Genomic DNA, 22,137 nt, shown 5'->3' on the forward strand with positions numbered 1-22,137 from the left:
GATAATATTTTGTGGCCAGTCAAGGGTAACTAAGAATAGTGGCAGGGCAACATAGTCAAGGTGGCAGGCTAAATTGTTGGAGTGAAACCCCAGCCTTGCTGAACATGAAAAAAAAAACCTCTGGGCTTTAATCATGCAATTGAACCTGTCATTTTAACTTTCTTGGACTGCATTTGAAGCTTCCTCTGTAGACAAGGAATGTCCTCAATGATTTGGGAGAATGAGAAGGACTAAGACGATGGAGCCACAATGAAAAGTGGATGGAGTTGTGTCATGTATATGGGAGTGGTCAGACTTTGACGGTGGTTGCGTTCCCTATGCTGGTAGTCTTAAATTTGGAACTAGCATCATGAATTCCCTCCCCAACTATTGCAGAAGTTTTCAACCTCTGTTATTATATGAATACATGTACTGCATCCCTTACTAGATTGTAGGCAACAAATATTGGACAAGCACAAGGGAATGACAGTCAACAGCTTTCAAATTATGCATAATTATTCAAAACCTTAAAATGGGAGTAGAAATAATGTTAAATTTAAACAGACAGTTCTTGTATTATTTTGCAGTTTCCGCAAGTACTCCCAGGCAAGATATTATGACTGAAATTGTGATCCACACAAACATAAAAAATTGTAGGCAGTTCAAGACGAAATCCTCTCTCCATTTTCATGGAATCGTTTAAATAACGATGGCTGGCATTCTCCATGCAATTTCTCAATCTCTTATCTTCTGCCAAGAAAGATGCTCTTGTTTTTCTACATTTTCCCTGAAGAGTTTCAGAATTTCTTATAATTTTACTTGATGGATTTTTTTTATTTTTTTAGAAATGAAGGAAAGAGGGCATTGCTTTGGGCAGTCAATACATTTAAGAAGTCTGTTAAGACTCTCTCACCAAACATTTACCATGAACAAGTTTTAGTGCTTATTGTATCTGATTTTTATAAATTATATAATATATGTGGGAGGAACCATGATAGTACATTGGTTAGAATGCAGAACAGGGGATTAGTAAAATGAAATGAAATATGTTAATCATGGGAATGGTACATAGCTAATTAAGATGTGAGTGAAATATACTAATATTATTAATTGTGCAAATTAGTGAAGTAAAATGTTTATGATATAAAAAATTGAATTTGAAGATACATGCTATTTATAGAACATAGATGGAAATGAAATGATAAATTTGGTTTATTCCTAAAGGGATAAAAAATGACATGTTTATGTATATAATAAAAACTAAAATTGGAAAACATGGGTATGGCTAAAATTAGAAATGGAAATAAAATGTAAAATGAATTATGCATATGTGAAAATGTTAAGGGGAGAAAACTGGACAACACTCTATTTACAAAAACTTTTTAATTATGTAATAAAAAAAACTTTGTTTAAAAAAATGTAGTATTGCAGGCTAATTCAACTCATTGCCAGGAATTCGATCCTGACCAGTTCAACGTGGAATCAGCCTTCCATCCTTCTATCCGTCTATCCTTCTGAGGTTGGTAAAGTAAGGATCCAGATTGCTAAGAGCAATATGCTGAATCTGTAAACTGCTCAGAGAGTGCTGAAAAGCCTTACAGAGTGGTATATAAGTCTAAGTGCTATTGTTTTGAGTGTAGTTAAGTTAACTTAATTAAAGTGGTAAGGGACCAGGCTAAAATCAGGAAACTGTGAGGTCTAATTTCATCTTAGCTGTGAACTTTGATGAGTTACTTTCTGCCGGTCATTCTCTCAGGTCACAATGTTGGTTTTGAGTGACACGTCAGTTGCTCATAACCAATGGATCAAGGAAAATGCTAGGAATTCACACACACACACACACACACACACACACACACACACACACACACACACACCATCTTTTTAGCTCTCTTAATATTTGCCATACCAGAAAGGTGGAGTTAATAAACTAATCAGTCAGTCAATAAACCTGTATACAACCTGTATATTTATGAAATTATTATTATAAAAAATTATCTTCTCCTTTGGGAAAAAAAGTATTTAGAACACAATTGTTTTTCAATCAGAACTAATTGGAAAAATGTGGAGAAATGTTAGTTTATGACAAAGCTTTTAAGTGAACGGGCATGGAAGTGGGCTACACAAAGTTAATATATGGTTATGCTAATCCTTCTAAGAGCAGACAGTTAAATACCTCTGGAAAATTGTCCACAAAACATTGGTTTAAAATCTGTTTTATGGAGATTTACTGCTTCTGTATATGGAGGTTCAGTTCAGCTCCCATGCATCACCATTAGTCTCTTTCCACCAAAATGATGCATATTTTCTACTGTAATATCTTTTGCCAACCATTGAGAGCATTGAACTAAAATGATCAGCAATGGCTCTCAAAATATTTAAGTACAATGAAGGAGTCACATTCATGTTTTAGCCCATATTATTTAAGCTATATTTAATTTAGATTCTCTTCCAGTGCATTGTCCCATTAAAAATAATTCTGTTTATATTGTAGAATATCTTTTAAAAGTTCAGAGGAATACAGCTTACATCTTGGTACAGTTCATTAACTTTCATCTGGAAATGAATTTCTTTTAGCATGCTTATAAAATTATTAGAATTCTTGCTGATGTCAGCAGATGGGAAGCCCACATGTCTTTCTTCTCAGCAAAATATGTACCTTACAGCAAAACATGCATAAAGGAACAAATGACTTTCCCAACACTCAAAACAAATTTTCTATTTTTTTGTTTCAGTAATCAAGGCCCAAATCAGCTAACGCAACACTTTCTTTCTTTTTCTTGTCTTTTTCTGTCTTTGGTGAATCTTCAGCACAAAAGTTGACATTATTAAACGTTTAATGGCAGACTGGAGGACTGAACTAAGAAATTTTGCTCTGGCAGTAATGAAACTATTAACTCCTGAGTCATTTCACATATGATGTTATTCATCCCACCCTGCTGCAAATGTTACAAATATCTATGTCATACTGTGTTTTCCCAAAAATAAGGCAGGGTCTTATTTTCTTTTGATCCCTGAAATAAGTGCTTGGCCTTATTGTCTGGGAGGTCTTATCATTTTTGAGGTCCGTGGTCACCTCATGGCTGCTGCTGTATTGCGCTGTTGTGGCAGTGAGGCATGAGGTGCATTGCTAGGCTGGCCACTCTTTTTGCGGGGGCCATTAGCATGACAGAAGGAGCATGTGAAGTTCCAGTGCCAAAGCAAGTTGAGAAGATGAATAGGATAGGGTAGGATAAAGTGGGGGGGTAGAATAGAGTAGAGTAGAGTAGAGTAGAGTGCAATGCAATGCAATGCAATGCAATGCAATGCAATGCAATGCAATGCAATGCAATGCAATGCAATACAATACAATACAATACAATACAATACAATACAATACAATACAATACAATACAATACAATACAATAGATGGAAGCGACCTTGGAAGTCTTCTAGTCCAGCCCCCTACTTAGGCAGGAAACCTTATACCATTTCAGACAAATGGTTTTCCAATCTCTTCTTAAAAACTTCCAGTGCTGGAGAATTGACAATTTCTGTATGAGAGTGGTTCCACTGATTAATTGTTCTGTCAGGAAATTTATTCTTAGTTCTAGGTTGCTTTTTCACTTGATTAGTTTCCACCCATTGCTTCTTGTCCTATGCTCAGGTGCTTTGGAGAATAGCTTGACTCCCTCTTCTTTGTGGCAGACCCTGAGATACTGGAACACTGCTATCAGAAAAGAATAAACTGGAGAGATGATTGGGTGTGGGAGTTGGCTATCACTGGATATATTACAGAGGTGATGGCAACATTACTCTTGAAGCACAGTAATGTTTGGAGTTTGAATGGGCGGCTGAAATGGAATCAAGTTTTACACAGTATTATATTTATAAGAACTGCTCACTGCTCCAGGTCATGGTATTTCAGATACAAAAAGGAGGGTGGTGGTGGTGAAACCTTTTGCTTTCAAAATATTATTGCAGAGAAATCCAAGCATTTTTGCCTCCCAAGCTATAATCAATTCCTCATATTCTGCTCGAGGAGAGGTTATATAGCCACCCAGAAAAACAAATATGCAAGCCTTTTGTGAAACATGTCCCTGTGACTCCTGTGATATTTTGTGGTTAAAAATTCAGAATGAAAAGGGGCATGCTCTCAAGCCAACAACAGCTGAAAAAGTTTAAATCATTCTAAGAACTTATGAATTCCTTGTCTAATTCTCATAACCCAGTGCAGAAAGAACACAGTTACTTTTTCAGTGGCATTATATCAGGGGTGAAATCAAGGTTCTGACAGGTTCTGGAGAACCGGTAGCAGAAAAATTGAGTAGTTCAGAGAACAGACAAATACCACCTCTGGCCCCAGAGTGGGGTGGGAATGGAGATTTTGCAATATCCTTCCCCTGGAGTGGAGTGGGAATCCAGATTTTGCAATATCCTTCTCCTAGAGTGGGGAGAGAATGGGGATTTTGCAGTATCCTTCCCCTGCTACGCCCACCAAGCCATGCCCACAGAACCGTAGCAAAAAAAATTAAATTTCAACACTGCATTACATACCATTTGTAGTGAATGGTTGTATCAGTAAACTTGTATTGTATTATAATAATAACACACTACTAGTTTATCACACTACTGTGATAATGGCAAATTCCGTACAGGTCACATTGGTAAAAACCTTTCATTGTTACATTCCAAAGCCAGACGGAGTGAGGAGAAAATAACCAAAAAAAAAAAAAAAACAATTTATGACCCTCAAAGCACCTCCATGGCCACATAATAAAAATTTGGCCACTTTGCAACCACAGATGCAACATCCCGGGGTCATGTGATCACCATCTGAAACCTTCCCAACTTGTTTCAACCAAGCAAAGTCGATGGGGGGAGGGAGATTCATTTAACAACTGAAAGATTTGCTTAACAACCATGGCCTCCCAAAAATCAGGCATGATTCACATTACAAGTGCCTTCCTTAGCAATGGCAATTCTGGCCCCAACTGTAGTTGTAATTTAAGGACCACCTGTTTACCACACAATGCAAGCATCACATGCATATTTCTCATATGGACATCTTACTAGATATGCATGCCCTGGTGAAATCTATTTCCTCCCCCCACCAGTTCTGTGGCCGTGGCTTGATGGGAAAAGGGTTATGTGACTGCGTGACCTGACAAATACATGCAAGGCAAAAGCGCGCCAACAAAACGGCAGCAAGAAAACCGCGACATCGAAATCACGCCCACAACAGCGAGCCAACAAAACCGCGCCCAGAAAAGCGCGATTAGGGTAAGGGTTTTATTATGTGGCCATGGAGGTGCTTTTTGGGTCATAAGGTTAAGGTAAGGGTTAGGGTTAGGGTTAGGGTTAGGGTTAGGTTCAGGGTTAGGTTTAGGATTAGGTTTAGGGTTAGGGTTATTACATTGTTTTTCCGTTGTTTGTTGAAGACATGCTTTTGCGGCGCACTGACTGTTGTGGGCATGATTTCGATGTTGCGGTTTTCTTGCTGCAGTTTTGTCGACGTGCTTTTGTCATACGCGCATTTGTCAGTGAACTTTCAGCTATTTTATAAGCTTTTTAAAGCATTTTTTCCTTGCCAGTTTGCCCAAACTGGCAGGGGAAAAAATGATTTAAAAAGTGAAAAAAAGAGCTTCTGACAATCACATGACTCAGCTATGATTGTCAGAAGCTTTTTTAAAGCTTTTTTTTTAAAAAAAATTCCTGCTGGTTTGCCCGAACCAGCAAGGAAAAAATGTTTTAAAAAGCTTTTTTTAAAGTTTCTGACGATTGCGTGGCTCAAACACAATCCTTGGAAGCTTTTTTTTTTTACTACCGGATGGCAGAACCAAAGACAATCATCCCTACCAGTTCGGCCAAACTGGGAAGATTTATTTATTTATTTATTTATTTATTTATTTATTTATTTATTTATTTATTTATTTATTTATTTATTTATTTATTTGACTTATATACCGCTTCATATGGCTTTCAGCCCTCTCTAAGCGGCTTACAAATTTTAGCAAATTGAGTCAGCAACTTGCCCCCACAGTCCGGGTCCTCATTTCACCCACCTCAGAAGGATGGAAGGCTGAGTTGACCTTGAGCCGATGAGATTTGAACCGCTGAGCTGCAGATCACAGTCAGCTAAAGTGGCCACTCCTGATAACCCCCCTTCTGGAAGCATTTGGGAGTTGTGGTTGAAGCTAAACTAAATTTCCTGTGTGTGCAATGTACAGGATTCAGGAAGATTTTGGTAAATGTTAAGCAAGCAAGGATTAACTCTTTGCAAGTAGGTAGGTCACCTTTGCTAATAAGGTTCTCTCGGACTCTCTTGTCATCTTAGCTGTGGGCAGCCTTCTTAATTCACTAAACAGAATGCAGATTATTGCACTAATATGAACTCTCACAGCAGCCTCCTTCATATAAGTGACTGCAGCCAGGATATGGAAATATTGATGGATGCCATGGAGAGTTATTGCTACCCATTTTAATTTCATTGCCAACACTGGAGGGGGAGCAGCCTTGGAAGTGGGTAGACCAGCCAGCTTTTTTGGCTCTCAGCAGCCTTCAACGAAGACATAAAACATAAGCATTTTGTAGGGCTGTTTTATTTATGAGTTTGACACAATGCAGCACATCATGTAAAGAACATGAAAGGACCAGTAAAATGTTGTTTACTGGCTGCTTGTTGCTGAACAAATGTCAGAAAATTTAAGTAGAATCTTACGCCCCGGCCTTAACAAGGGTCATTCATGAAACATTAATTGTCCAAGCTTGTAAACATCTCTTTGTCAGCTTGCAAAGTTTTAAAGGATAAAACTGGCAAGAGGAAAAAAGGAAAAGGAAGGAGAGAAAAGGAGGTGTGTTTGGTGTTTTTTTTTTATTTGCAGCAAACTGCATGTTAAAGGTTTTGTCAACTGTCAATATGTTTAATGGTTTTTGCCTTGAAAAGCTGAGAAGTGCAATTTACTTTCTGCTGTGTTATATTATTGGGATTTTTTTTCCTAAAGAAGAGGAGCTTTTTCCCTCTGCAAGCAGCCTTCAGAGAAATAATTCCTTAAAGGCAGCCTACAAAATATTTTTAAGAGAAAAGAAACAGAAAATATAACTTGTAAGAAGAGGTTAAACTTTGGTAGGTTGGTTTTATTAGAACTCATTGGATAATTCAAGGCACCCTTTGCATAAGGGGAAAACAGCACTTTATTTATGTGGCCAATCTCATTTCATCTTGCTTGAGAAATTTGTGTTGTTTTTCTAAAACTAGTGCAGTTTTCAATGCTCTGTCATATTTGAAAGCTAAGTAAACAAGATGGAGGAAATCTGTAGATCCAGATGTCATGTTTCCAATGGATGCCCTAATTAAATCATTAGCCATGAGCCAAGCTTCAAAGGAAATCCAGTTATTTATTAGGAGTTCCCAAATGAAGCCAATTCTGATCCTACATAATTTAAGCCCCAATCGTGACCCTGTTTCCCTTTTTTTTCAAGGGGCAACTGGACTTTTTTTGTTTTTTCCTTGAAGACATTTCACTTCTCATTCAAGAAGCTTCTTCAGTTCTTCTGCTCTTCAGTCTGAAAAGCAAAATACTTTCACTGAATTGAAGAAGCTTCTTGGATGAGAAGCAAAACATCTTCATGGAAAAACAAAGGAAGTCCAGTTGCCTCTTGGAAAAGAAGAACTTTTGGGATAACCATGACCTTGATGACTGAGACTCTCCATAGACATTCCAGACCAGAAGTGAGTTTCTACTGATTTGGACCGGTTTGACCAAGTAGGTAGTAACTTGGCCTGCCATACCCCCAAACCAGTTCTATCCACATCATCGCCATCTTGATTTTTGTTTCTGCGTATTTGACGAACAATCTTCATTGCAAAAAATGTATTTTTTTCCTTTTCTAACATTGTGTGCGTGCACAGACCATTTTAGGTGCAAACATGTATTTGGCATGAACTCAGGCGCGAAAAATATTTTGCACCCCAAACTGGCAGTAATGCCAGCAGCAACCCATCCCTGTTCCAGATCCAGTTCAACTTCTTTTCCAACAGGGATCTACTGGGGGAAAGATTTTCTGGATCTGGATCTGGATCTGGATCTGGCCCAATTAAAAATTCAATCTTTCTCTTGCTATCTTCTTCCACCACACTACATGTGGTCTCTTTCTGCTTAGTTGCCAAAGAATTATCTAAATGCACTTCTCTCAGCCTTGCAACCTAGACTAGACTAAGAAACCAATGGCTTGTAGATGAGGACTACTTTGAGTGTAATGGCTATAATGACAGAAACTAGCAAATCTGAACATGCTTCCTCCTCTCTCTTTATTTCCATGTGAACTAGGAAGTGGCTTGTCTCTTGGGCAAGGATTCAGGGCCTGTTTATCTGACTGCTTCCTTGGTAGCAGGTCTGTCTTTGTCAGAGACAGTAGGGTCTCTGATGAGTCTTGAAACAGAAACCCATTCAAAAAATGAAGATCTTACAAACAGCTAAAATTAATATAGAATATAGAATAACAGAGTTGGAAGGGATCTTGGAGGTCTTTAGTCCAACTACCTGCATGGGCAGGAAACCCTATGCCATTTCAGACAATTGGCTACCCAATATTTTCTTTAAAATTTCCATTGTTGGAGCATTCACAATTTCTGGAGGCAAGTTGTTCCACTGATTATTTGTTCTAACTATCAGGAAATTTATCCTTAGTTCTAAGTTGCTTCTCTCCTTGATCAGTTTCCATCCATTGCTTCTTGTCCTGCCCTCAGGTGCTTTGGAGAATAGCTTGACTCCCACTTTTTTGTGGCAACCCCTGAGATATCGGAATACTGCTAACATGTCTCCCCTTCATTTAATTAAACTAGACATACCCAGTTCCTGCAACCATTCTTTGAATGTTTTAGCCTCCAGTCCCCTAATCATCTTGGTTGCTCTTCTCTGCACTCTTTCTAGAGTCCCAATATATGTTTTACATCATCGTGACCAAAATTGGATGCAGTGTTCCAAGTGTGGCTTATATTGAAGTGTTATAACACTTCCCATTCTCAAAGGTTAACTGCATTAAATCACATCATTCAGAGATAGGTAAGGCTGCCATGCTGTGGATGCCCTATTTGGATGCTAACTTTTGTCTTCTTCTTCTACATGTTATGCCTTAAAGTCCTAGATCTAGACTGTGGCTCTGTCAAGTTTCCTGTTGGCATCACTGATCACTGCAGACAGCATTTGCAAAAGAAAAAAAAAGATTGTGCAAAATTACACATCTTTCTTCAAAATCCTTGAAATTGAATTGGGACACTTGTATTGCAGAAAGCAGGACAGAAACTCTGAACTGCTGATGCCCAGACTTTTCTGACTGCCAACATCAAGCACTGCTGAAGTAACATTACAAATTTCTAGGCAGTTCAGTAAAACTAGAAATAGTACTGATTTGTAACATTGGAATTTTTTTTCTTTGTTCATTGCGGTGTTTAAGCTTACAGCTACAATTTTTAGAGCCTTGCTTACAATCTAATAACATAAAGTACAATTGAAATTGATTTTTGCGTTTAAAAATAATCTGCGAATCCATTGAACGAGTAGAAATGCACTGAGTAAAGCTATATAGGATTTCTTCGATAATGAAATCTTTTAGCGTTGTACAAGGCAGCTTCATAGGTGCTAATTTTTTCTCACAATCAATCAGGGTAAAAATAATGGCCTCAAAAAAAAAAAAGAGAGAGAAAGCACTTGGAAATATTTATGAAGGATATTGCAGACATGAAAAGAAAAATGGGAAAATCAGCATTGAGGTGAGGTTTTATTCAAAGGATTGCCCTGCCGGGATAGTTTGGGTATTGAGGCAACTTCTAAAATAACCAAATGTATCTTTATTTATTATAAAGGCCCATCTTAAGTACATAACTATGATAGAGGTGGATTGCTAATTTTTTTACTACTGGTTTGGATGTGCTGTGTACTCACACGTGCATGCATGACACTTCTGTGCATGCGCAGAAGTGTCCGGGAGGATGGGCAGAGCTTCCCGCCACCACTACTACTGATTTGGCCAATCCAGGCAAAACTGGAAGCAAATCACATCTGAACTATGAACTATCAATAAATATACAAAAAAATTAAAATAAATTACCTAATAGTTGCAGAATTCTAAAAGAATCCCTTAACATAACCAAGAAGCAGTTTCTGTCTTAGCTCAAGGGCTTCATAAGGCTTAGCAGAGCTGATTCTGTGGGCTCCGCTCACATCCAAGGCCAATAGAACAGGCCTCTCCAGCCTGTCGTGAAAGTTTAACAAGGTACAAGATAATTAGGGGACTGGAGACTAAAACATATGAGGAACGGTTGCAGGAACTGGGTATATTTAGTTTAATAGAAAGGAGGACTAGGGAAGACATGATATCAGTGTTCCAATACCTCAGGGGTTGCCACAAAGAAGGAGGAGTCAAACTATTCTCCAAGGCACCTGAGGGCAGAACAAGAAGCAATGGGTGGAAACTCATCAAGGAGAGAAGCAACTTAGAACCGAGGAGAAATTTCCTGACAATTAGGACAATTAATCAGTGGAACAGCTTGCCTTCAGAAGTTGTGAATGCCTCAACACTGGAAGTGTTGACTTCCAGTGGGCGGGGCCTGACAGAGGGTTGTTATCTCCAACAGCTCTGGAATCCTGGCATCATTAATCTGTCTAAACAGCAATCTATCAAGCTGTTTAGCAGTTTATTTATCCTCCCTTCGGGTTTAGAAGAGAGAGATGAGCAGCTATGCATCAGAAGTTTTCCAGCGAGCTCTTTCAGCATAAACGCTGGGAAGAAAGTGGGAAAGCACCGGCTGTAGCATGGCAGCTCCGTGCCAGGATTTATTCTGCCTTTTGTTGCAGAACGAAGGTTTTTGCTCATCCTCAGCACAATGATTTATTATGGACTTCAAGCCGAGCTGAACCAATACTTGTGAACTTCTTAATTGTATGTATAAATCCTTAGCTCCATTGTAAAGAATTCTTTCTGATGATTACTTGCTGAAAGTTCTATAAAAATGGCGCCGAGTTGTGTAGGAGGGGAGTGCCTCGGGTAGAGCTTTTGCAAAGCCTAAAAGTGATTTACTATCAAGAAGATATTTATTATCAAAACAAATAGCAATTGCTGTATAATTGGACTGCCTGGACTTTTTAACTGACTAAAGAAGATTAAGTTTGAGATGGCTTCTAAACAAAAATTCCCCCCCTCCTCCCCCCGCATCAAAAAGTGCTGAAAATTCACCAGCACCTTCTGCTAAAATACAATCATCACTCCCTTCAACATCTGCATGGGACCCCCTGACAAGGGAAATTCTGGAGAAGGAATTAATCGATGCATTAAAAAATCATGCTGTTACGATGGAAACAAAACTTAAGGAAGAGATAGCTACTTCTAACAAACAGATGTCTGAAAAACTTATGACATGTAACCAAATGATTAGAGGGGACTTGGTGATGGCTCTGAATTCAATAGTTGGTTATGCACAGGGCCTTGAAGAAAAGTTAGAAGAACTTAGTGACGCTAATACAAACTTGGCAACGAAAATGGAGCGGTCCAGCAAAAGGTTAGCGATACAGATAATGAAATCATAATGCTACAGTATAGGCAAATGGAATTGGCTTTAAGGATAAGGGGCCTCCCTGAAAATACACAAGAGAACCTGAAACAGACTCTCTCTGAAGCCTTCGACCTGATGGCGGGAAGGTCAGGAGGGAATCTTGACTGGCAAATTGAAAAGGTTTATCGTGTTAATTCCTCGCTGGCAAAACAAAAACAATTACCAAGAGATATAGTGGTCTACTTTGCCACTAGAGATGTAAGAAATACGATATTACAGGAATCCTACAAAAATAAGCTTCAAATTCGGGGTCGGGAGGTGACTGTCTTGAAGGAGATACCACCTAAAATGCTGAGATCTAGGAAAGACTATGCTTTTCTAGTGGAAGAGCTCAAAAATCGCCAAATACAGTTTAGATGGGATGCACCAATCGGCATCGTATTTAGCTATCTTGGAAAAAGACATCGCCTCAATACAGTATGGAAAGCTCAAGATTTCTACACCAACGATCTGAAGGGTGGACAACCCTCTTCCTCTAGAGCTAGACAAAGAGAACAAGAAGGATATGATGGAAAGCAAGCCACTCAAGTTTTAACAAGGGGGGATCAACTTGTTCTTTCAGAGGTACAAGAAGCTAAAGAACAAAGACAAGACTGCGTGGTTACCAGACGAATGGAACAGGAATTAAGAAAGCAACGTACACAAGCCACCGTTCAGGAGCATACAGGTGTTACATCAGAAACAGTGGGAGGAGCTAGGCCAAAGGTTAAATTTCAAGATGTTCAGATGGCTATTAAAAAGTTTCAGGGGGCTAATGATGGTAACTAAATCTCTAATATAGAATGTTAAGTGACTGGATTAATTTAGCAGGAAATGGAGTGCTAAGTATTGAAGGGTTTGATTTGGTATATGGCTGCTTGTTTGCTGTATAATAAAAAGGTGGATGAGAACTTTAAAGGTCATGCTCTGGGGAATGCCTTGCTACGGGTTGGGAAAAAACATTAATATTAATTACATGATAGATTTATAAAAAGGTTAAGGTATTCTGGACAAAAATATGATGGATTATGTAAAATGCTCTCTCTCTCAAAAAAAAACAAACCACCTATTCTCTGTTATGTATAATTACTGACTGTACAGCAGTAGAGATTAACTTGACTTTGCATTTGATAACTGCAGCTAGATTGTTGGTTGCGCAATACTGGAAGAAGGAAGATTTGTTTACTATTTAGGAATGGATATTGAATATCACAAACTTAGCAGAGATGGCTAAAATAGTTGCATATCTCAAGGATAATTCAAATGGGAGATATAAACGCGACTGGAAAATATGGATTGACTATATCCAAAATAAATATGGGTCTAGGAATTTCAGATAGTTTATGACTAAGATCAGAAATGATACAAATTGTTTATAGTTAGCCTAGCAAGGAGGAGCTAAGATCAATTCAAAGATGTTATTAACTTTCTACGTTTTCTCTTAAGTATACCTTAAACTGTTTTTGTTAAACATTTATACCTTATATTGCTTCTGGGAAGTCAGGGTGGAGGAAGGTTGGGGGGGTTGGGGGGAGGGTGGGAGAGAGTGGAGTTTACTAAGTTGGAGGAGGGATGTTGGATGATTGTACATGTATACTGCTATTTTTTTCTTTTTTATGTATATTGAAATGGAATTATAGATACCATCAACACAAAAGGGATTTTGCTCAGATGCTGAAACACACCAAGTGAATTAGAGGAAGAGTGGGAAGTAGAGGAGAGAAGAAAGATAGGAAGAGAGGGATAGGAGAGAGGGTGAAGGGGGAAGATGAGGTGTATAAGGAGGAGGAGTAAGGGGAGAGAGGAGAAGGAGAAAGGAAGGGGAAGTAGAGTAGAAAATGATGGAGGGAAGACAGTCAGAAGTAGAGGAGACAAGAAGATAGGAAGAGAGGGATAGGAGAGAGGGTGAAGGGGGAAGATGAGGTTTATAAGGAGGAGTGGTAAGGGGAGAGAGTAGAAGGAGAAAGGAAGGAGAAGTAGAGTAGTATGGAAGAGGAAATACACCAATGAGAGGAAGAGTGGGAAGCAGAAGGGAGAAGAAAGGTGGGAAGAGAGGGATAGGAGAGGGGGGAAGATGAGGAGGATGAGGATAAGGAGGAGTGGAATATAGAGAGAGGAGAAGGAGAAAGGAAGGGGAAGTAGAGTAGGAAAGGAAGATGGAGGGAAGATAGGAAGTAAGAGAGAGGTAGAAGAAAGAGGTGTATGGAGAGTAGAAGAGTTAATAATGGGTGTTAATCTTTTTGGGGCATTGAGGACAAGAGGAACTGATGTAATCATTATTTAATACTATATGATACTGGCTATGTATAGTATACATGTGATTGTATGTTATGAAAATGAAAATAAAAATATGTTTATAACGAGGGAAAAAAAACACTGGAAGTCTTTATGAAGATGTTGGATAGCCATTTGTCTGAAACAGTGTAGGATTTCCTGCCTAGGCAGAGGGTTGGACTAGAAAACCTCCAAGGTCCCTTCCAACTCTGATTGTATTGTATTGTATTGTATTGTATTGTATTGTATTGTATTGTATTGTATTGTATTGTATTGTATTGTATTTTTTTAATATATATTTTATTATGTTTTCATTCTATACAATCACATATTCACTGTGCTTAATCAGGGCATATAACATTGAATAATAAACACAGCCCTCACTTATATAGAAAATGCCCTCTACAATACAAACCCAGTATACCACCTTAGCCTGCCATACACCCTCTTTCAACCCCCTCCAACTTTCATTCTTCCTTCTCACACACCCCTCTACGCCTACTTCCCCTCCCCTTCTTTCTAACCTTAACCCTATCACTCCCTCTCCATTCCCTCCCTCCCTTCTCCTCCTCCTCTCTCTCACCCTCTCCATCCTCCTTCTTCTTTCACTCGACTCTTTCCTTCGGTATCTATTACCTTCCAGTATATTCGGTTTGTTCTATTTTCGCACTAACATTGAAAAGCCACAGTATACAAATACAATCATGGAATTTAACACATATTGTATTTCCCCCCTCCCCCCTCCCCCTAAATCCCCACCTCCCTTCCCTCCCCCCGACTTCCCAAAGACCATACGTGGTATAATTTTTGAACAATCACAGTCTAAAATATCTCTACATTGAACTCAGCTTCTTACTGTTACCCAAATTTTAAACAATTTAAATTATTACTGATACTAAGCATAAGCTATCTGGAGTTTCTTAGTCCCATATTTACTTTTTATGTAATCAATCCACTTTTTCCAGTCTCGTTTATATCTCTCGTTTGAATGTTCTTTGAGATATGCTGAGATTTTGGCCATTTCGGCTAAGTTCATAACTTTCAAAGTCCATTCTTGAGTTGTAGGTAAATCTTTCTTCTTCCAATACTGCGCCACCAAGAGTCTTGCTGCCGTTATTAAATACAGAATCAAATTAGTCTCTGCTACTGTAAAATCAATACATATACCCAGTAAAAACAACTGGGGGGTAAATTTTATCCTTCTTTTAAAGATGTTTTGCAGGATCCACCATATTTTTATCCAAAATGCCTTAACATTACGACATGTCCACCATATATGAAAATATGTAGCATCACAAGAACCACATCTCCAACATTTAGGTTGAACATTTGGGTACATAGAGGCAAGCTTTTTAGGATCTAGGTGCCATCTATAAAACATCTTATAAAAATTTTCTCTCAAGTTTTGTGCTTGTGTAAATTTCACATTTCTTACCCAGATTCTTTCCCATGTTTCAAGCATTATTGGTTCCTCGATATTCTGAGCCCATTTTATCATACAATCCTTAATCAGTTCCGTTTCAGAATCCATCTGTACTAATACATTATATATCCTCTTTATATGCATTGAGCTTTGATCTCTTATTTGTTTAAACAAATTATCCTCAACTTTTACAAAGCCAATTTTTTCATCTATTTTCCACCTAGCCTGTAGTTGACCATACTGAAACCACGTTTGAACTACCTTCTCTTCTTTAAGTACCTCTAAAGATTTTAGTTCCATCACCCCTCTTTCTGAGATAAGAAGTTGTCTATAGGTGGTTCTATCGTGTTTTTGTGTATTGTATTGTATTGTATTGTATTGTATTGTATTGTATTGTATTGTATTGTATTGTATTGTATTGTATTGTATTGTATTGGTCAACTTAATCTCAGGAGAGATGAAGTTCCCCAAGATGGAATACAGTGAGGTGATATATGATGTCTTGTAGGATGAGATGTGATGTGATATACCTCAGGTGTTGAGACTGATATTGAAAAAACGTTTACATTATTAAGCTACTGAATAAGTAACTTAGTGAATGAATAACTGTAGGTTGTCCTTGACTTATAACCAATCACTTAGCAACCTACCTAAAAAAATGAACTCACAACCCAGATCCAAAGATCCAATGGTTCTCCCTCTCATCACATGACCATATTTTGGGTACTTGTCAACACAGTCACATTTACAACCATTGTACTGACCCAGGCTTCCTTAGAAAGTAAGAAGCAAAGTCTTGGTCCCGACAAAACCTCTTTTATTTACATGACTGTGAATTCCTTTCATTCACAGTCAGCAAGGCTTTAGCAAACAGTCTTTCAGAGAAATGTTTATCCACACGACCTTATCTTGTTCGGAGCACTGCCAAATAACTAGTTTCTAAACACAGGGCAAAGCAAAACCTGGCACAGAATCTCTCATAATCACAAACAGAACTTTACGGATCAAATGAATGAATGGTTTCCTGCAAAAGCCTATTCCCCATTCATACCTCTTCTGTTTCCTATGGGAGAGGCCAATCACCTCCAAGGTGTAGCTTTACTCTTAAGTCGACCCTACTTGCTTAGTTGTTCTTGTCTTCTGACAGATCTGTGCATGCACACACTGGGAACAGGCGCCACCTGTTCTTTTGCCTCACTGCTGCCTAACTCCCTCTCTGCCTCTAATGCAGAGCCCTCGGCTGAGCTTTCCTCAACCCCTAGGACTGGCCCATGATCCTCCCCAACCTCCTCACTCTCTGACTCTGCTGTCAGCTCTACTGGCCACTGGGTGAGCCACAACAGCCATTTGCAACATCCTGAGGTCATATGACTGTGTTTTGCAAGTTTTGCTGAACAATGGGTTGCTTAATGATCACCACATTCATTCTACAACTGTTGCCTTTGTTTAACCAACCACACACACACACAAAGTAAAATCAGGCATATCATCTGGATGCATTATGGTTGTAAATCAAAGATTACCTTTTACCGACTTACTAAATGAAATCAAAATTAGAGGTATCTCACTACTTCTTAAAAACTGGTTGAAAGGTATAAAGAAATGAATGTCCTCCTGCTCAAGAAATGAATTTTTTGGCTTTCAGTAAATAAATCTATGTATCAATATGATGTAATACTGGTAATCATATACAGGTAGTCCTGGATTTATTGAGCCCAACATTTCTTTTAGGTGAATCTAGCTTGTCCATTGATTGCTTATCAAAGGTCACAAAAGGTGGTCATATGACCCCAGGAAATTGCAACCATCATAAATATGAGTCACTTGTCAAGTGCCTGAATTTTGATCACATGACCATGGAGATGCTGCAATTGGTTGTATGTTTGAAAAATGATCATGTCATTTTTCCCAGTGCCATCCTAAATAAACAAACTGTTGCAAGTTGAACAACACCTGTTAAAGCATAAAATGCTACATAAGACTTGTATAGTAATGCCTGTTGGAATAATGTGTGAGAGCACAGAGGTGTATGCATCTGTGTACTGATGTATTGATATCTACAATGATGCCATGACAGACTACTGTGTTTCCCAAAAAATAAGACAGGGTCTTATTTTCTTTTGACACCCCCACCCCGAAATTAGCATTTGGCCTTATTTTTGGGGAGGTCTTATTATTTTTGAGGTGCAGGAGGCAGCGAGCATGGTCTCCTCATGTCTGCTGCCGTGTTACAATATCTTCAGATAGGGCTTATTTTTGGATAGGGCTTATTTTCAAGGGAGGGCTTATTTTAGTGCATGCGCTCAAAATTCCAATTGGGCTTTTTATTCAGGGAGGTCTTATTTTTGGGGAAACAGGGTATAACATTGTGACTAATGCAAAAATGATGTGAGACAACATTTCACTGCCCGTGGTGACTCCATTTTCCCCTCCTTGGTCTCTGTAGACATGCATGTCTATTTATTTCTTTAGGAAATTTATATTGCTGCCTATTTGCACATGGGGACTCAAAGTGGCTTACAAGAATATAAAAATCTCATATAAAAAAACCAATAAAACCAATAAAAGAGGGAATCATATAATAAATCAATAAAATAATATAATAAAATAATGCTCCCACCTCCCACCCCTGTGACAAGGGATCACACGAGCCCTTTAATGGGCTCCATCCTGCTCTGCATTCCCCAGAACCACTGGCAGTATATGTGTATTTGTGTGTGCACCTATGTGTATCTGTACAGTTTTTTCCTTAGGTCAGACACACTGATTGTCTAGCTGCCTTCGATAAGTAATTCCAGCTAAGCAAGGACCTCATGCTTATCCTTATTGTCGAGACTACAAAATAAAAAGCAAATCAACTCAAAATTATTTTTCTCCCCTTTCATTGCAAATGTTATCTCAGCAGTATATTATTTTGCTCTCAGTTGCTAATGGTTACAGATGAGCACTACATCAAAGCTTGTCTGGGATAAATTAGTCTTAAGATGATAGGTCACATCTAGGTTGTGGGAGGGCATCTTTTGTGAACAAAAGATACTGATTTTTCATTCTTCTCAAGTCTGCAGGTGATGGATGTCTTTTCATTTCAAACTGCTGGCCAGATTCAGGGCTAAGCACACAGATTTTCAAGGGTTCAAGAGGTCACTGCCAACCTCAAGGTGTCCTTCACAGGTCCTAGCAAATAGAGCTTACTATATATATATCAAAGAAAGTATTTCAAGAAATAGAAAGTTCTAATTCCCGAGAACTAAATAAAAAAATTTAACATTTCCCCAGGAAACGAAACTTCTTAAATGAAGGGTACACAGATTTTATCAGTCTGACAGCTGCTTGGCATGCAAGACTCAATGGTCCATATAGCATGAAAGGATATTTTTTCTGCTATAGTTTCCACGAATTCATCAGGTGATAAATTAATTCTGAATTTTCCAGTATCCCAAAACTCAACAGCATTACACCACTAATTTACCTCAAGTTTTAATCTATTCTAATAAATGTTTTGAAAATGTGAGGCTGTACTTCAATTGAAAAAGGCTGAAAATGAATCCCATTATTTGGAAAATAATTAAATGATTCAGGGTATCCCTATCTCTCTTCTACACCAGGGGTATCCAACCTTATCCAATTTTAATACTGGGGAATTCTGGGAGTTGAAGTCCACAAGTCCTAACATTACCACCCTCGGTCTAAACAAACTGTAAGGAGATGCAAACTATTATCCTAGTGTGTATCTCCTGTTGGAGCAGCAGCTAGAAGCTATGGCCATGATTACATTCCTTGGTGTTGGTTCTGGATACCTGAGGAAAGGATTATTCTGTTGTGGCCCGCCAGCGGCCAGTGGAGCTAGCAGCAGAGTCAGACAGTGAGGAGGTTAGGGAAGAACATGGGCTAGTCCTGGAGGCTGGGGAAGGCTCAGACGAGGGCTCTGCATCAGAGGCAGAGATGGGGCTGAGGCTATCTGGTAGTGATCAGGTGCCTATGGAGCTAGACAGCAGTGAGGCAGAGGAACAGCTAGAGCCTGTTCCCAATGTGTGAATGTGCAGAGCTGCCAGAAGAAAAGAACAACTCAGAAATCAGGGTAGACTTGGGAGTAAAGTTACAGGTGGAAGGTGATTGGCCCCTCCCATAGGAAATGAAAGAGGAGCGAAATGGGAGTGGGCTTTTGCAAAAACAATTCATTCATTTGGTCGTTAGATTCATTTCAGGAGTCTGAAGATTTGTCCGTGAATCTCAAAGGCTCCATGCCCAGTCTTTCCTTGCAAAGCACTTCATTTGAAAATATTTACATGGCAGCTTTCCAAGATAGAGTAGGTCTGTAGTCATAAATATCCTTTTGAAAGACTGTTTGCCAGGCTTTTGCTGGATGTGAATGAGAGGAATTCATATTTGTTTAATAAAAGGAGTTTTGTCAGGACCAGGACTCTGCCTTGTGCTTTTTGGGGAAGCCTAGATCAGAACATATTCTGCACTTTTGGTGTCTTATCCCAGGTTGTGATGTATCCTTGAAATATTGGGGAATCAGTTTTGCTCAGAGCTGTGCCCTCTCTCTAAAGAAAGAATGTCTTATGGATCTTTTTTTTTTTTTTTTTTTTTTTTTGCTACTGTAGTCTTATCCACCTAGAGATAATGCTCATTTCTCATTGACAATAATTGTACTGAAGCGGCTGTCTCCCTATTATTATTATTTTATTATTATTATTTATTTGTCTTGTATGCCGCCCACTCCCGGAGGACTCCGGGCGGCTTACAAAAGACAAGGGAAAGGGGGGAACAAGACAAAGACAACATATTAAAAACAAAACCAACATTCACAATTTCTATGGAGGTAGATGCTTCTCAGCTCCCCCCAGCCTGCTGGAACAGCCAGGACTTGGTGGCTTTGCGGAAGGCTGGGAGGGTAGTAAGGATCCGGATCTCAACAGGGAGCTCGTTCCAGAGGGCCGGAGCTGCAACAGAGAAGGCTCTCCCCCGGGGAGTCACCAGCCGACATTGGCTGGCAGATGGAATCCGGAGGAGACCCAACCTGTGCGATCTAATTGGTCTGAGAGAGGTAATCGGCAGGAGACGGTCTCTCAGGTACCCAGGTCCGATGCCATGTAGGGCTTTATAGGTAGCGACCAGCACCTTGAAGCGGATTCGGAGACTAATAGGTAGCCAGTGCAGCTCGCGGAGGATAGGTGTAACGTGGGTGTACCTTGGTGCACCCACAATCGCTCGCGCGGCTGCATTCTGGACTAATTATGCCCTTAGTTAATGACATTTTTGAATAAAAAAACCCCATCATTTATTTATTTGTATTGATTTGTTTCTGCCTTTAAGGCTCCTGCAAATTCATTGGATAGCAAAGGTGACCAGCAAGCAAATACTGGAGCGCATAACACCAGACGTGTCACAGGAAGAAAAAAAAATCACCTAGTTTCACTTAGTTTGGCCATGTCATGTGGAGGAATTAAGTGGAGAAAGCAATTATGTCTGGAATAGTTAACAGTAAAAAGAAATTAGGCAGTCAAAGAACACAATGGTTGGAACTATTAAGGCTGACACTAGCCACAGCATAGAACAACCCATGGAAGTAGTGCAAGATTGGAAGACATTGAGAGATATGGCTATAGAATCACCAAGAATCAGATACAACTGAATGGATATCATCATCATCACCATCAATCATCACCATCATCATAGTGATGAACATATCCAGCACATCTTCCTCCTCCTATTTCCCCCTCAACAACAAGCCTACGGAGTGAGTTGGACTGAGAGAGAGTGATTGGCCTAAAGTCATCTAGTTGGCTGTCATGTCTAAGGCAGGACTAGAACTCAACAACTCCTGGTGATTGCTTCAAAGATACCCAATCAGCTTTCAGGCCTAAAGTAGGACATGAACTCATATTCTCCTGGTTTCTGTTTCCTACCTTAACCACTAGAGCAGAATGTCCATCATGTACTACTTTGTGGAAGAAAATGTAATCTTTTCAATATAAGACAAATGTTCTTCTAAGGAAGAAAATGAAAATTAAAAAAAACTGAATACATACACACATACACATATTTAGAAAACATTTAAAATATAATTTTCTATTTCTTAAAAGACACTGAAAAGTAAAACTCTAAAATCATTTAATGCCCACAAATTAAATATCCCCTTGCTAATGGCTTACAGGTTTTAAATACTCTGCAGTAATGATTTATATAATTTGAAGTGGTTATTTTCCATACTTCATTACTTTACTCCAAATGATCATTGATTTGATAATTAGTTGATCTTTTTAAAGCCTGCAGACATGGTGTCCTTGAAAATATTTTAAATGTCTTGTTCAGGGCAAAAATAAATGATTATCTCCTGCATGCTGTTTCCTGGTATTTAAGAGAATTTTATCTATCACCGAGAATGATCTTCATAATTATTTTTATGCATTGGATACAGCACTCTAAAATCAACATTGCAGCAATATCTACCTCAAATCACATGTAAACAAAAAGAGAAAAGTAAAAAGAAATTGCAAAACAAACATTTCATTTAGAAGAAAAGGGTAATTAAAGAAGTGATTTTCTTTGCAGCAGCTTCAAATAAACTTTCTCTTTTAAATTCTGTCACATGTTCAACCCCCTTTTAAATTACTTTTTTTTCCATTTTCAGCAAAAAGTTGAATTCAGTCTTCGATAAAAGTAACCCGTTGCTTTAACCATGACCAGTCAATTCTGTTATTTCTGCTAATTTTGCCATTTTATAATCTATTCCTCCATAGTTGCACATATAGAAGTCTTGCTGCAGTTACCATATATACAATATTTTTTTCATATATATTTTTTTCTAATTGATTGTCTGTAAATCCCAGAATTAAAAAAGCCCTGGTTTCATCTTAATATTAATCTTTTAAATTATTTGCATTT

This window comes from Thamnophis sirtalis, unplaced genomic scaffold, assembly GCF_051295495.1.
Source record: "Thamnophis sirtalis isolate CommonGarterSnake01/CBP01778 unplaced genomic scaffold, rThaSir2_p1.2 scaffold_4, whole genome shotgun sequence".
Lineage (NCBI taxonomy): Eukaryota > Metazoa > Chordata > Lepidosauria > Squamata > Natricidae > Thamnophis > Thamnophis sirtalis.